The sequence below is a fragment of the Tachypleus tridentatus genome, chromosome 13, assembly GCF_004210375.1.
Source record: "Tachypleus tridentatus isolate NWPU-2018 chromosome 13, ASM421037v1, whole genome shotgun sequence".
NCBI lineage: Eukaryota > Metazoa > Arthropoda > Merostomata > Xiphosura > Limulidae > Tachypleus > Tachypleus tridentatus.
Window position 1 is genome coordinate 269,385,146 of NC_134837.1, and position 14,413 is coordinate 269,399,558.

Sequence of the window (14,413 nt, forward strand, 5' to 3'; positions counted from 1 at the left end):
TAAAACCGAAAACTGTAATTTATAATTTAATTTGACAGTTTTATCTTCTCCAGTGGTTAACATTTTCAAAGCTTCCACTTGCAGAAGGAAAAAAATGTTCTGTTAGTGTAAATCAATTTACACAAACATGTTTCATGACACTCTACAGATATACACTTTTAGTGTCTAGCTATAGCAGGCAAACAAAACATAACTTGGAAGGTAAGTGGTTGGAATACAGCTATGAGTTCATATCTCTCCAACATGGCCAGAGAAAACCTCTACATATTATTATGAAATAATTAAACAGTAGGTAATCATTGTTTCATAAACTTAAAACAGTTGTGAAATGTAGTAAATGTTAATACAAGTTTGTAATGTTTATTTAGTACAATATACAAATCGAGAGACTGATTTACATGTTGTAAATAAAGGAACCTCTTGAATCATCTTGAGACAATGTTGAACAAAGTGAAATGTTCCATTAGCTTAAACTTTGTTCCTGGCATTACTTTACAAAATTATCTATAGTTAGGTAATCTCACACAGTAACAAATAAAGAAATGTTTTTCAGCATTGAAATTATTGTGACAGAAGATGATTTGTCACGTGGAGTGGTAGTGATGTAACAGATGTCTGGATTTTCATCAATCCAACAAAAAGCTATGATGGAGTTATCTTCCGGTTCTGTTGTATGTCATACTGAGATATTCTATAATTAACATGTTGATACAATGAAGAAAACAAAAGTACAAAACTGCTCATAGAATTTTATTTTAAACCAACAATATTCAAAGCTTTTACACTTGTTCTGTGTGTATTTACATAAATATATCATCAAAATCTTTAATGTTCATGTAACAGCTTAAACCTGGAAATAGAAGAAATATTTAGCAGGAAAGATTTCAAAACATTTATATATATATATGTCACTTGAGTGGAAGAAACAGCCAACAGCTGTTAAAATGGTGCAATGCACCACAAGTCTCCTTGAAAGATGTATTTAATAAGAAGGAATCTTTTTCTTGTTTAAAATATTGCAAACATCACAGGAGATTTTGGAGTTATATTAGAGTTTTGTAAAACATTATTTCCAGCATAGCTCAGACTACGGACAATGCTGTCGGCTTTAAGACAATACGTAATGAACTAACAGAAAAACCAGCCAGTAAATCTGGTTAGTTGAGATTGTTCAAAAGTATAAATTAAACAGCCTAAGTTTATTTACTCAACTTTCATCTCTATCTAAGGTAGATTTAGAGTTATTACACAAGAGCAGAACAATAATTGGCACTTCTTGACAATATATATAACCAAATTATAACATAATGAAATTGCAACTCAAAAATATAATGAACACTTTCATCTAGGAAAGTGTAAACAAATGGAAACACCTTGCACTTGTTCCATAAACACTGGTTTAAAACGCACAATCTTCAGGCAGTGTATCTTATTATCGGTTTTATATGTTAATATAAGCTTTAACATTAAAACTCAAATGTGTAGATTTTGAAACTATATTTTAAGCCACTAAGTTTATTAAAGGAAAACTCCTTACATTATGTGGCAAGGAAAACATTGCAAATGGCTTCCTTCCATGTTTAACATTTAATTATGGTCATCAAGGAAACAAACTATTCATTATAAAAATTACCAAATCATAATTATGAAACTATTTCTAACTTCCACAAGAAAGCTTCAATCAACAGCCGTTTATTCACAATAACTCAAACTAGTTCTAATTGTAACACGTACTTCACAAGATAAATGAAGTCAATAGCTGTTTATTTATGCATCATCAACTGAAGGTATTGTCTGTATCACAGAACTGGTAGTTTGATCAATGACAGAAAGAATCATTTATGAAGAACAGCTGACTAACAAAATGTGATTTATGTAAAACATCATTAATACAAATAACATCTATTAAAAATGAAAATACAGTTTGAAAAATTTTAACACAATATCTTGATTCAAAATACAATAAAACTACATAATTCAAGCACATCAAGTAAAATAAGCAGAAAGAGCAAGTCCTCATAACTGTTGGAATAATGAATCATACATTAAAAATTGATATATATATATAAAGTAAAATGTCTATTTTACAACTTAGAATTTGTACAAACTTGAAAAAATTTACTGTTTGCTTCAAAGGAATGATTAGTTTTAGATGAAGAAAAGGTCCAAAATATCACTATAAACACCTATCATGGATAATCTAAAGAAACAGTAAAACCTGTCATGGACAATCTAAAGAAACAGTAAAACCTGTCATGGACAATCTAAAGAAACAGTAAAACCTGTCATAGATAATCTAAAGAAACAGTAAAACCTATCATAGATAATCTAAAGAAACAGTAAAACCTATCATAGATAATCTAAAGAAACAGTAAAACCTATCATAGATAATCTAAAGAACAGTGAAATTTATCATGGATAATCTAAAGAACAGTGAAATTTATCATGGATAATCTAAAGAAACAGTAAAACCTATCATAGATAAATCTAAAGCCACAGTAAAAACCATAATTGGTAACTAAATCCACAGTAAAACCTATTATAGATAATTGAAAATATAGAAACTATATCATAGATAACCTAAATCCACAGTAAAACTTATGACTGTTATCCTAAACCAATGATAAATGTATATTTATAAAATAAAAAACAGAACTTCTGTTAGTAAATGAATACAAAAATAAAGTATAAAGACTGACACTTAAACCAATAAATTTCACCATTTTCACAAAGTAAAATTTAAAATTAATTTATGTTTTAACACATTATCTGATAACTCCCACAGTTTTCACATGAACACATTCTTACATACAACGTTAGTTATGATGAAAATCAGTAGTTATCTTCTCCAAGTACACTTTACAAAACTGGTTAATTTTACAGTTCTTTACTTGAATAATACTGAAATGACAGTTTACAACGTTTTGAAAATATAATTACACGGCAATACTACTTCTACAATGAAATTGTATTAATTCTCAATAAAAAGTTAAGTTTTGAGAAGGGAGATAATATATTATCAATCTAAATCACATTACACATATCAACAAAACTTACTTTTATCATAATTAAGACAAAAAAATTTATTATTTTAAAGTTACATACACTTATAAATGTACTTTCTACATTCAGGACAAAGGGCAATACTTTATGAACTGTAAGAATTCCTTCATGTAACAATTTGGCATATCCTTGTCCAATCAATGATTTCCTGCATCTGAGATGCCATCCCACAATAATCCTTATCCAATCAATCATTTCCAACATATGAGATGCCATCCCACAATAATCCTTGTCCAATCGATTATTTCCTGCACCTGAGTTGACATCCAAACATTTACCTTTGTTTCTTTACATTTTTAAAAGGTGTTTGAAGGAAGGTGGGGCTGACATATCTGTTTAAATGTAATTTTAAAACTAATTCAGCTCTTTCATAAGTTGTAGCTAAAATTCCCACATACATGAAGAAGTAGGGCTATAAAGAAGGGTGCCTGTTACTCCTGGGGAATGGATAAAAATTGAAAGCCTTGTGACAGAGACCATGAACATATACAGTATTTAGGGTGAGAGGTGGTTCAGGACATGGGAGCAGACAGGTGAAGTCCCACAAACATCAATAATGACCCAAAGACAACACAGGCAGGTTAAGACCAAACCAGTATTTGCCTTAAACAGTACAGGTTTCCCTGAAACAACTTGGAGACAGGATAGTCCAAAGATAGGTACTGTTGGAGCATCCTAGAGACAGGACAGTTCAGATAAAGGTATTCTTTAAAGCATTATTTTATAAGATTCCATCTTAATTGAGTACAAAACCTAGTCAGTTGGGAACTTTTTCAATTAAGAAAGAAATATTCTTACATGTAATAAAAGAAAAAACTAAAATAGAAGATTACAGCCATGCAAATTGCAAAGTTATATAAATATACACCATCTAAACCTACATCCTGAAATTGGTCACACATACTCATAGTCAAAGTTGAGGCCTCCAGAAGCAAGTCAAATATAATAAAGTCAATAAAAAACAACACAAACTGAAAAACAAAACTTTAAATGAAAGCATGGGAAGAAAGGTACTCCATCTTGCAAAGAAACAGTCACGATATTTTAATAGGTATTGCTCCTTACAATGAGACAAATGAAAGGTAAACTAAGGTTTCTAGTACATGTTATACATTACATCAGTGAATGATTTGCTATAAACATTTTGCAAGATGTGGTTAAACATTCAGAGAAAAGGTTTCAGTTGATATAGTATGCCAACTAGGACTGCTATGTCCTAAAAGTAACTGATACAAAAAATGCTATGTTAAGTTGGAAAATACACAGACATTGAAACTTCGTCACAAGCAGACATAACCTCAAGCATGTTCTTAAAATATCTAAAAAAAAAAGAGTACTGTAAGCCATTTATTCCCAGATTTATAGCAAAAGTCTAACATTAAGTTAATCTGATATATTAAAAAGCCACAAAAATAATAACTGCAGCCACTAAATTTAAAACAACTTTAAATAGACTAAATATGTTTGTTGTTTTATAAAAACACTTGATATAGTTTGTTAAAAGGTAAAGAATGTAACAAATCTTATATAACTGGAAACTAACCAGGTAGTCTGTTAAAATGATACTCATTAAAGCTATAATATAAATATGCAATGTAGCTAAATAGTACATTATACTAATGGTACAAAATAGAATATAAAATATCTTTACTGTCATCTCTGACTATATTTAATAAACATTTATTCTGGTAAATGTACTGGATGACTGGTACATTTACATATTTAAAACTGTTTCTCTCCCTGGGATGACTGGTACATTTACATATTTAAAACTGTTTCTCTCCCTGGGATGACTGGTACATTTACATATTTAAAACTGTTTCTCTCCCTGGGATGACTGGTACATTTACATATTTAAAACTGTTTCTCTCCCTGGGATGACTGTTACATTTACATATTTAAAACTGTTTCTCTCCCTGGGATGACTGGTACAGTACATCTTTAAAACTGTTTCTCTCCCTGGGATGACTGGTACATTTACATATTTAAAACTGTTTCTCTCCCTGGGATGACTGTTACATTTACATATTTAAAACTGTTTCTCTCCCTGGGATGACTGGTACATTTACATATTTAAAACTGTTTCTCTCCCTGGGATGACTGGTACATTTACATATTTAAAACTGTTTCTCTCCCTGGGATGACTGGTACATTTACATATTTAAAACTGTTTCTCTCCCTGGGATGACTGGTACATTTACATATTTAAAATTGTTTCTCTCCCTGGGATGACTGGTACAGTACATTTACATATTTAAAACTGTTTCTCTCCCTGGGATGACTGGTACAGTACATCTTTGAATCCATTTCTTTACCTCGGATAACTGCTACATATACATATATAAAACTGTTCCTGTCCTTAAGAGAGGACCAGCTCAGGGCAGAAACTCCAAGCAGTTGACCTGGGTTTGATTAGTGGCTGTTGCAAGTGTTATAAAGTGTTTAAATTAAAATGTATGAAGTTATATCTTCACCTGGACCATGACTACTCGCTCCACAGGCAAACCTCTGACTATCACAAACCAACTCGAGTTATTATAAGCCACAGAGGAATGTTGCTCAATTAGTGAAGCTGAAATGGTCAAGTTCCAGTTAACTTCAAATGACGGTGACACCACCCCATGCAATTCACTCAGAAATCAAACTACTAACACCAAGACAACAAAACCTACAGACCAACCTACCAAGGCAAAGCAAGACCAAACCACATCCCTCACTAACATTGTGACTGTACCATCATCACCTAGAATTCAACAGCTTCACCCCATGATGCCACCAGTGATTAGAGTCAAGGGGACCCCAGTAACAAACAAATCCCCGAAATTGCAAAGAAACTAAAAAGGTTACTTCCACAAGTCAGTTTTAACCACCTCAAATGTCTCCTCAGAGGAGGTGTTGTTCCCTATGGCTTCTCTACCATACTCAACCCTTAACCAGCAAATTCATTCAACGGTGCTGATTTTACAGTTCATGTCACTGGCAACTAACTTCCTGGCAAAGAAGCAGTGATCTGCTGCATCCTCTTTGACATCACACTTGATGAAATCAAAGAAGAGCTCAAAGCCCAGGGTATTCAAGTAACCAAAATCGAGCAAATTAAATTGCTCCGGACTGGCCTACCTACACCATTGGTAAGAATCAATATCCCAAATGTTAAAGAAGCTGAGAAGATAATGTCGACAGGTGTGATTCTCTACTACACACTCTACCAGGTCGAAGAAGCCAAGGATTCAGGCCCAAAGGTCATCCAATATTACAAGTGTCAACGTTTCAGGCACACTAAGGCCACTTGCACGTCCTCCATTTGCTGTGTCAGACCACACCAAGTTTCTAAATGCCCCAATGAAAGACAAATAACCCATTGTGCTAACTGCAATGGGCCCCATGCTGCCTCATACTGTGGTTGCCCCAAATTCAAGGCAAGTTTACAAGCGCAGCAAACTACACCACTGACTACCCAACCAACCTCTAGAGCCAAGAAATTTATTCAGTTTGCCAAACCAATGGTTACAGAACCCACCATGGGTCAATTCCCCATAGAGGACACAAGTCCATCGAAACTCTAGACCAAGAAAACATATGCAGTTGTAGCAAACACTCAAAGAGATATCCAGAACACTGCTATACAAAACATTGGTGATATCCTCTCTACAGTCGTGATCATCATCACTAATGTCCTCACTCAACTCTGCAAAGAAAATTTCAAGAAAGACCACATCATTCACGAGTGTGCAAAACTGCCAAGAAATACATCCACACTGATGCACTCGTGAACCCCATATCAATTGGCAGACTGCTGGAAAAATAAAAGAGCTTGCTGCCTGGGAACAGGAAACTAACACAAGCCTGAATGCCTAGAAAGTCCTTTTGCTTTAATAATAGTAGTAATTACATATATAAACATCCAAGGTAGTCTACACCATAAAAAGTACAAATTATTCCAACTAATTAAGACCACTAACACCGATATCCTATGCATAAATGAAAATACTAATTTTAATATCCCAGGTTACATCACAAACCATAATCCACTTAGTCAAGACTGGCGAGATATCATCACACTATATAGTAATGACATCACAACCTCCTTCCCAAAGATTTCACTCACCACAAATAACGAATTAATCATTTACCAAACACACACCACACAATTTCCCCCTATAACAATAGTTCCTATTTATGTATTCCCTGAACCGAACCTGATACAACCATTCTACAACACATTTTGAACACATTTCCTAATACTATTATCACAGGTGATCTCAACAGCAAGCACACTGACTTCAACTGCTGAACCACTAACAGTAACGGCATCATTCTCCACAAATTCATAGACAACAACAATCTACTAAACAACAATCAAGCCACTCAGTTAAAACATCCTAGACCTCGTCACAGCCTCAATGGTACAGTAACACTAATTGTGTGATTTTCAGAATGACGCTGGGAGCAACAATTACTCCATCTCCATAGATAATGTCCCCAAATTTATATCAAGCAGAACCACCAACAATTACTCCATCTCCATAGATAATGTCCCCAAATTTATATCAAGCAGAACCACCAATATTTGATTACTCACATGCAGACTGGACTCACATTAACATTGAGAACCAGTTACTGTCACAATTGACCAAAGCCTCTAACAAAAATGAAATAGAAAACTAAGTGATCCAAATAACCAATGCCATTAATCAGCCCACCAACGACGCAATACCCACTAAAAAATGCAATAACAACTCCAACTCATGGAAACTCAACCCAGAGATACATCAAGCAGTCATACAAAGACGCCGACTTTGACGTCAATTCATTATCACTTGCAACCACAACACAAAATCCCTGATAAAAACTATTCAAGCACAAAACTGGAACAATTAGTGCAATGACATAGAAAAAGCCTACCTAAACCCTGCACGTTTTTGGCAAAAGGTCAAATCTATAACCAATACCCAGTCAAACAATAACACCCCCAACATCAAATACAACATCAAAGCATTCACTGACTTGGATAAAACCAATGCATTTGCTCATCATTTCATGAACACTTACATCACCCCAAACATCTCAACCTTTGACAAGTCACACCACAACCACATCAATCAGTTCACAAGCTTAAACTTCACTCTTTTCTCTACTCAATTTCCTATTAATCTCAACCATGATGCCAGACACTTCTTGTTTTACACTTGCCCATTCACCAGAACCGAGATTAAGTAAAGAACGTCAGAAATAAACCCACAGGACCAGACAACATCAGTGATATAGTTCTTAAAAACCTGTCAGACGCCAACCTCAATCACCTAGTCTCAATAATTAACCTCTCCCTGCTTTCACGATATTATCTGAATATTTGGAAAACTGCTGTAATTAAGGTCATACCAAAAAAAAGACACTAACCTAAGCAATCTTAGTAATTATAGACCAATCAGCCTACTAAATACCCTACGTAAACATATAGAAAAAGTCATCACTGACTGAATAAACGGCTTCCTAGAGCTTAACAAATTGATTACTGATAACCAAAATGCAGGCAGAAGGAAAAGACAATCTACCACTCACTTAGTCTGTCTCACCAGATCAGTTTTTAAGAGGGTTTAACCATAAACAAACAACTACTGCTACCTTTTTGGATGTTCAAACAGCATTCGACTCAGTCTGGCACAATGGCCTTTGGTATAAAACCCAGGCCCTAGGCCTCCCACCAAGCTTAGTCTGATGGATTTTCAGCTTCATCACCAACTGTACTGCTGTAGTTAAAATTCACACCTCCTTTTCTAATCGATTCAACCTAAGCGTCAGTGTACCCCAAGGCTCAGTGCTCAGCCCAGTGCTGTACAACATTTACATTAATGACATAACCCTTTCCTTCCCTTAATTATACCCTCATTTCCCAGTATGCTGATGAAATAGCAATATGGAGCACATCTAGCAATCCCCATACAGCAGCTAACAGGGTACAAACAACACTCAACTCTGTCATTCATTGGTGTGTCACCTTAAACCCAACCAATACACACAAGCCATAGCCTGAAACATCAATAAGTGTAGAAAAAAAGTGTAGTTTGAAATTAAGCCTCAATAACATCGATATCCACTTTACTAATTCCATCAAATTCCTAGGTCTCACCTTGAACTTAACATGGTCCTGACACTTCCAAAACATCATTAGTAAAGCAAGAAATAGAATATTCTTTCTAAAACACATCAGTGGCCCAAACAAAGGATGCTCCTCAAAAATCATCCACATGAAATACAAGGCATTCATTAGACCCCTTTTTGAATATAGTAATGCAGTCACATGTAATATGTACAAGTACCAATACTCAGTACTATAGAATCTCCAGAACCACACAATCAAAATCACTTGCTCAACTACACCCTCACAACATACCTTGAAATGCTAACCGATCTACGATCAATACAAGACCTGTTCATTAAACTAGCTAATTGTTACTTCACTAAAGCCAAGGACAGAAACACTCAAACACGTCAAATATCTCAACTAGCTGACATCCCTCAGCTCTGGGCCAAGTACACCTCACCACTAAACTGGACCATTAACCATACCAATTAGAGTTATCTTATTTATATGTTTATAATGTTCTGCGTTTCAGGATTGAGCACTGGGCAGGTAGATTATTCGGTGCTCGCACAGTGGAAGTGGTTTTCTCCAGGCACTCTGGTTTCCCCCAGAACTGGATTTCCTGACATCAAATCTACAGACTTCTGTAAGGACCCCATGCTGTCTGTATCACTTTTCTGTATATTTGTTTCCCCTCTCTCTATCATGCAAGCTTTTGTTTTTTTGTTTCTTTGTTTCCTTCTTTCTTCTCTCTCTCATCACTCTCTCTTTTCTCTTATCTGCTTTCTCACATAAAATATGGCAGACTGTAGCATGGATCTCTATGCTAAATCACCAGTTTCACCACCAGAAGTCCTAAACGCAAGAGAAAACTTAGCGGCACCATGAGCAACGACCTTTCTGAGCTTATTCCCAGCTCTTCTCGACTCTTGTATCTCCCATCCAAAAAAACCAAGATTCACCCCTACCTCTCAAGTTATGTCTAACCCCTGAACGTGTGTGGGTCTGAAGAGAAACAAGTTTCTGAGTGCTCCAGAATTGTCTCTTCGGTTTTCCCCAAGAGGTTCAAAAACAAGAACAACAACAATTTGGAATTAATTGACTGCTACAGTTACACCCTTAAAACTGTTCCTGTCCGTGGGATGACTGCTACAGTCACATTTTTAAAACTGTTCCTGTCCGTGGGATGACTGCTACAGTCACATCCTTAAAACTGTTCCTGTCCGTGGGATGACTGCTACAGTCACATCCTTAAAACTGTTCCTGTCCGTGGGATGACTGCTACAGTCACATCCTTAAAACTGTTCCTGTCCGTGGGATGACTGCTACAGTCACATCCTTAAAACTGTTCCTGTCCGTGGGATGACTGCTACAGTCACATCCTTAAAACTGTTCCTGTCCGTGGGATGACTGCAACAGTCACATCCTTAAAACTGTTCCTGTCCGTGGGATGACTGCTACAGTCACATCCTTTAAACTGTTCCTGTAAAAATTATGATCTGTAGAGTAATGAATTACAAGAATCCATTACACAGGGATTAAGTTTGTGAACTTCGTAACTACGAAGCTACATCCTTTGTTACATTTGTGGAAGGAAGAAGAATGAAGGAAAATACAACAAATATTAAAATTATGAGAAAATATAAAGATGTATGTAACATTAGAGATATCTCAAAACTTGTGAGAATTAGTGACAAACTCAAACAGTAAATGTATGGATCAAGTAAAAACAAGACAAAGTTGTTTATTTAAAATTAAACAAAAAGCTACACAATGTGCTCTGCCCACCATGGGTATCAAAACAGGGTTTTAGCAGTGCGAGTCTGCAGACATACTGCTATGCCACTAGGGGGCACAAGATAACTTATAAAAAGGACTAAAGAGACAAAAGTAGTTAGGGCAAGTGGTATGTTGATTTAGACATGCAGCTAACACTTGCTGGACTAGCTAGCACTAACTCAAAGAATGCATACAGCATGTTATAATGTGCATGATACCAGCCAATGACAAATGGAAAGGTCATTACAGACCAAATATTCTTGAATCAGCAAGAATGATTTTATGGGACTACAATATATGCATCATTTTATTACAGAAATGAGCAAAGTAAAAAGAATTACAACTTTTAACAAATAATTTACCTTTGAAACATTACAGCACATGTGAACATGTCTACATTAAGGGGAACTTCAACTGTATTCTGACAACACAGAATTCAAACACATTTATATATCAATTTCATTTGACTATCAAAATGTTCCACCTGTTAAAATATAAACATTATTAATTTACAAACTAACATCACTACAAGATAAACCATAAAAAATCATTTGTTTTCTCTCTTCTAGTAACAAAAGAGAATTTACTCACAAAATTATGTTAAAAACAAGTACACAAACTAACAACTTGAAACAGAAGATATGTAAAATAGGTTTTATTAACCAAAGGATCAACAAGTCACAAAAAATATACTTTAAGATGTAAGCATTATGAAAATGTATCAATCACCATTACTAACTGGATTATGATTCATACCTATATCTTACCCTGACTAGTGTTTGAATCCATCACCATTACTAACTAGATTATGATTCACACCTAATCTTTCCTTGACTAGTGTTTGAATCCATCACCATTACTGACTAGATTATGATTTGTACCTACATCTTACCCTGATAATGTTTGAATCCATCACCATTACTGACTATATTATGATTTGTACCTACATCTTACCCTGACTAGTGTTTGAATCCATCACCATTACTGACTAGATTATGATTTGTACCTACATCTTACCCTGATAATGTTTGAATCCATCACCATTACTGACTATATTATGATTTGTACCTACATCTTTCCTTGACTAGTGTTTGAACCCATCATCATTACTGACTAGATTATGATTCATACTTACATCTTACCCTGACTAGTGTTTGAACCCATCATCATTACTGACTAGATTATGATTCGCACCTAATCTTTCCTTGACTAGTGTTTGAATCCATCACCATTACTGACTAGATTATGATTCCTTAATCTTACTTTAATCCATTAAAGCACAAATGGATTATCTTTGTGTAGATAATCAACCTACAGTTGATTGTAGGTTTCATACCTACATCTTACCCTGACTAGTGTTTGAACCCATCATTATTACTGACTAAATTATGATTCATACCTACATCTTACCCTGACTAGTGTTTGAACCCATCATTATTACTGACTAAATTATGATTCATACTTACATCTTACCCTGACTAGTGTTTGAACCCATCATCATTACTGACTAGATTATGATTCATACTTACATCTTACCCTGACTAGTGTTTGAACCCATCATCATTACTGACTAGATTATGATTCATACTTACATCTTACCCTGACTAGTGTTTGAACCCATCATCATTACTGATTATCCTGATTCATACCTACATCTTACCATGACTAGTGTTTCAACCTAGCACCATAACTTAGAACCAAGGTATTTTAAGATCCAAGTTCACTTGAATAATGAATTAGAATGCCCAGTAGTGTTTCTGAACAAGAATGTAATTAGGCTATAAATTAAAATTTGTAATATCTGACATAAAACTCTCATTACTGAAAACACTGTTGGTACAATAACCACAGAAAATTAGATTTTCAATGGTAAAATAACTTTTATTGAATAGGTAACAATTTCTTTCAGATACGAGAAGATTATACTCATTAACATTAAGGACTGGACTGCATAATACTTAATTTCTGTTGAACTAATTACTTACCAAGTGGATGAGAACAAGTCAACAGATCCTCAATAGAAAACCAATATGACATTTTGAGGCTGTTTTCTGATAAAAAGGTCTTCCTTCTAATGCCCACACAACCAATGTTCCCATTTACTGTGTTGGTACTGTTTTACTATATGTTATCTAATGAATTACCTATACTCATATTACATTTATATGATACAGTATACAAAGTTTTCTTACAAGTCTTGGACTCATTCTGCTCGTGACACAATGTGAAACGCGTACCTTTAACAGGAAAATAAATCTAATGTGTAAACACATTTACAAACAAGAAATACAAGCCTGATACTATTAGCAATGTTGTAACATTTACATGAGAGAAATAGAAGTCTGAGAATGTTTCCAGTGATAATAAAAATAAATCATTAAAGGATATTTGGGAGAAAGCATGAAATACCAATACTTTCTGGCTGTTATTATGGCTTACACAATGTTCTATAATAAGAAGAAAAAAAACATCTTAGTTTTGTTGTGGTTTTGTACCACATCAGATATTACAGAAATATTTTTGACCATTGTAAAATAAAGAAAGTGAAACAACCACAGGTCTGTTAATTAAACTTCTTTCACATGCACTTCATGGCTGGATCGTGCCCTCCATGAGGGCATGAATGGTTACCATGGTTACCCACACATTCCACTATAGGAGCATACCCACTGTCCCACATTCCTGGACCACACAGTTCACAAATTTTGGCCAAAGTGCAAGGTATGTTTGGCAGGAGACGAAACTGGTGGAGTAAGCCTCTAGCCTGGTGATCAGAAACATATGATGAATAAAAGAAATAGGTGGTATGGGTTACTCTTCATAACACAATGTAATCTAAATATTCACTTCAACTTAATGGAACTTTCTGTTACTGGTTAGTATTTGCCATGTTGTGAATATAAAATCTTCTTTCAGTATGTACAATACTACATGTGTATACTTTTATTCAAATTTTGTCTCACACAAGTTAAAGCTTCAAAATATTATTATAAAATTCACATTAGAAAAGCACTTCTATTAGTTGAAAAAACACTATTTAAGGCTATTTGAACATTTTAAAACATGTAATAACTCAAAAAGAAATCATGTCTGTAGACAATTAAACCACTGCCCAAGTAATGTATATCAAATATTAAGATATTTCATATTTAATATTACTGCATAACATACCACAACTGATTAAGAAACACACACAGTTTTGCCATTAGTCAATCTATTAATATGTTTTTCTAGTTTGTCTGTTGAACTTTTGTAACAAGTTACTTGAAGGCTATTTGTGCTAGCCATCACACAACCAATACCTATTGGATTGGATTATTACTCCTACAAGGAGAAACACAATGGTGTTTTCCATAGGAAATGATGATGAGTCAGAATCTTGAATCAACAGTCCAACACACTAACTGAATTGTTGGATGTCTTTCTTTCTTAATCCTAACAATATGAAATGTAGTGGCTTCCCCTTCTCTTGACCTCTTTATCCTT

General features: G+C 34.5%; 1 pseudogene across 1 annotated transcript in view; it reads right to left on the reverse strand.

Annotated features, from left to right (window-relative positions):
- Positions 1 to 736: 736 nt before the first annotated feature.
- LOC143239520 (TBC1 domain family member 16-like) overlaps positions 737 to 14,413 on the reverse strand; it is a 41,179-nt pseudogene continuing 27,502 nt past the window's right edge. The window contains exon 12 of the transcript XR_013021224.1: positions 737 to 13,691. The product of XR_013021224.1 is annotated as a TBC1 domain family member 16-like (transcript). The remainder of the gene's footprint in view (positions 13,692 to 14,413) is intronic.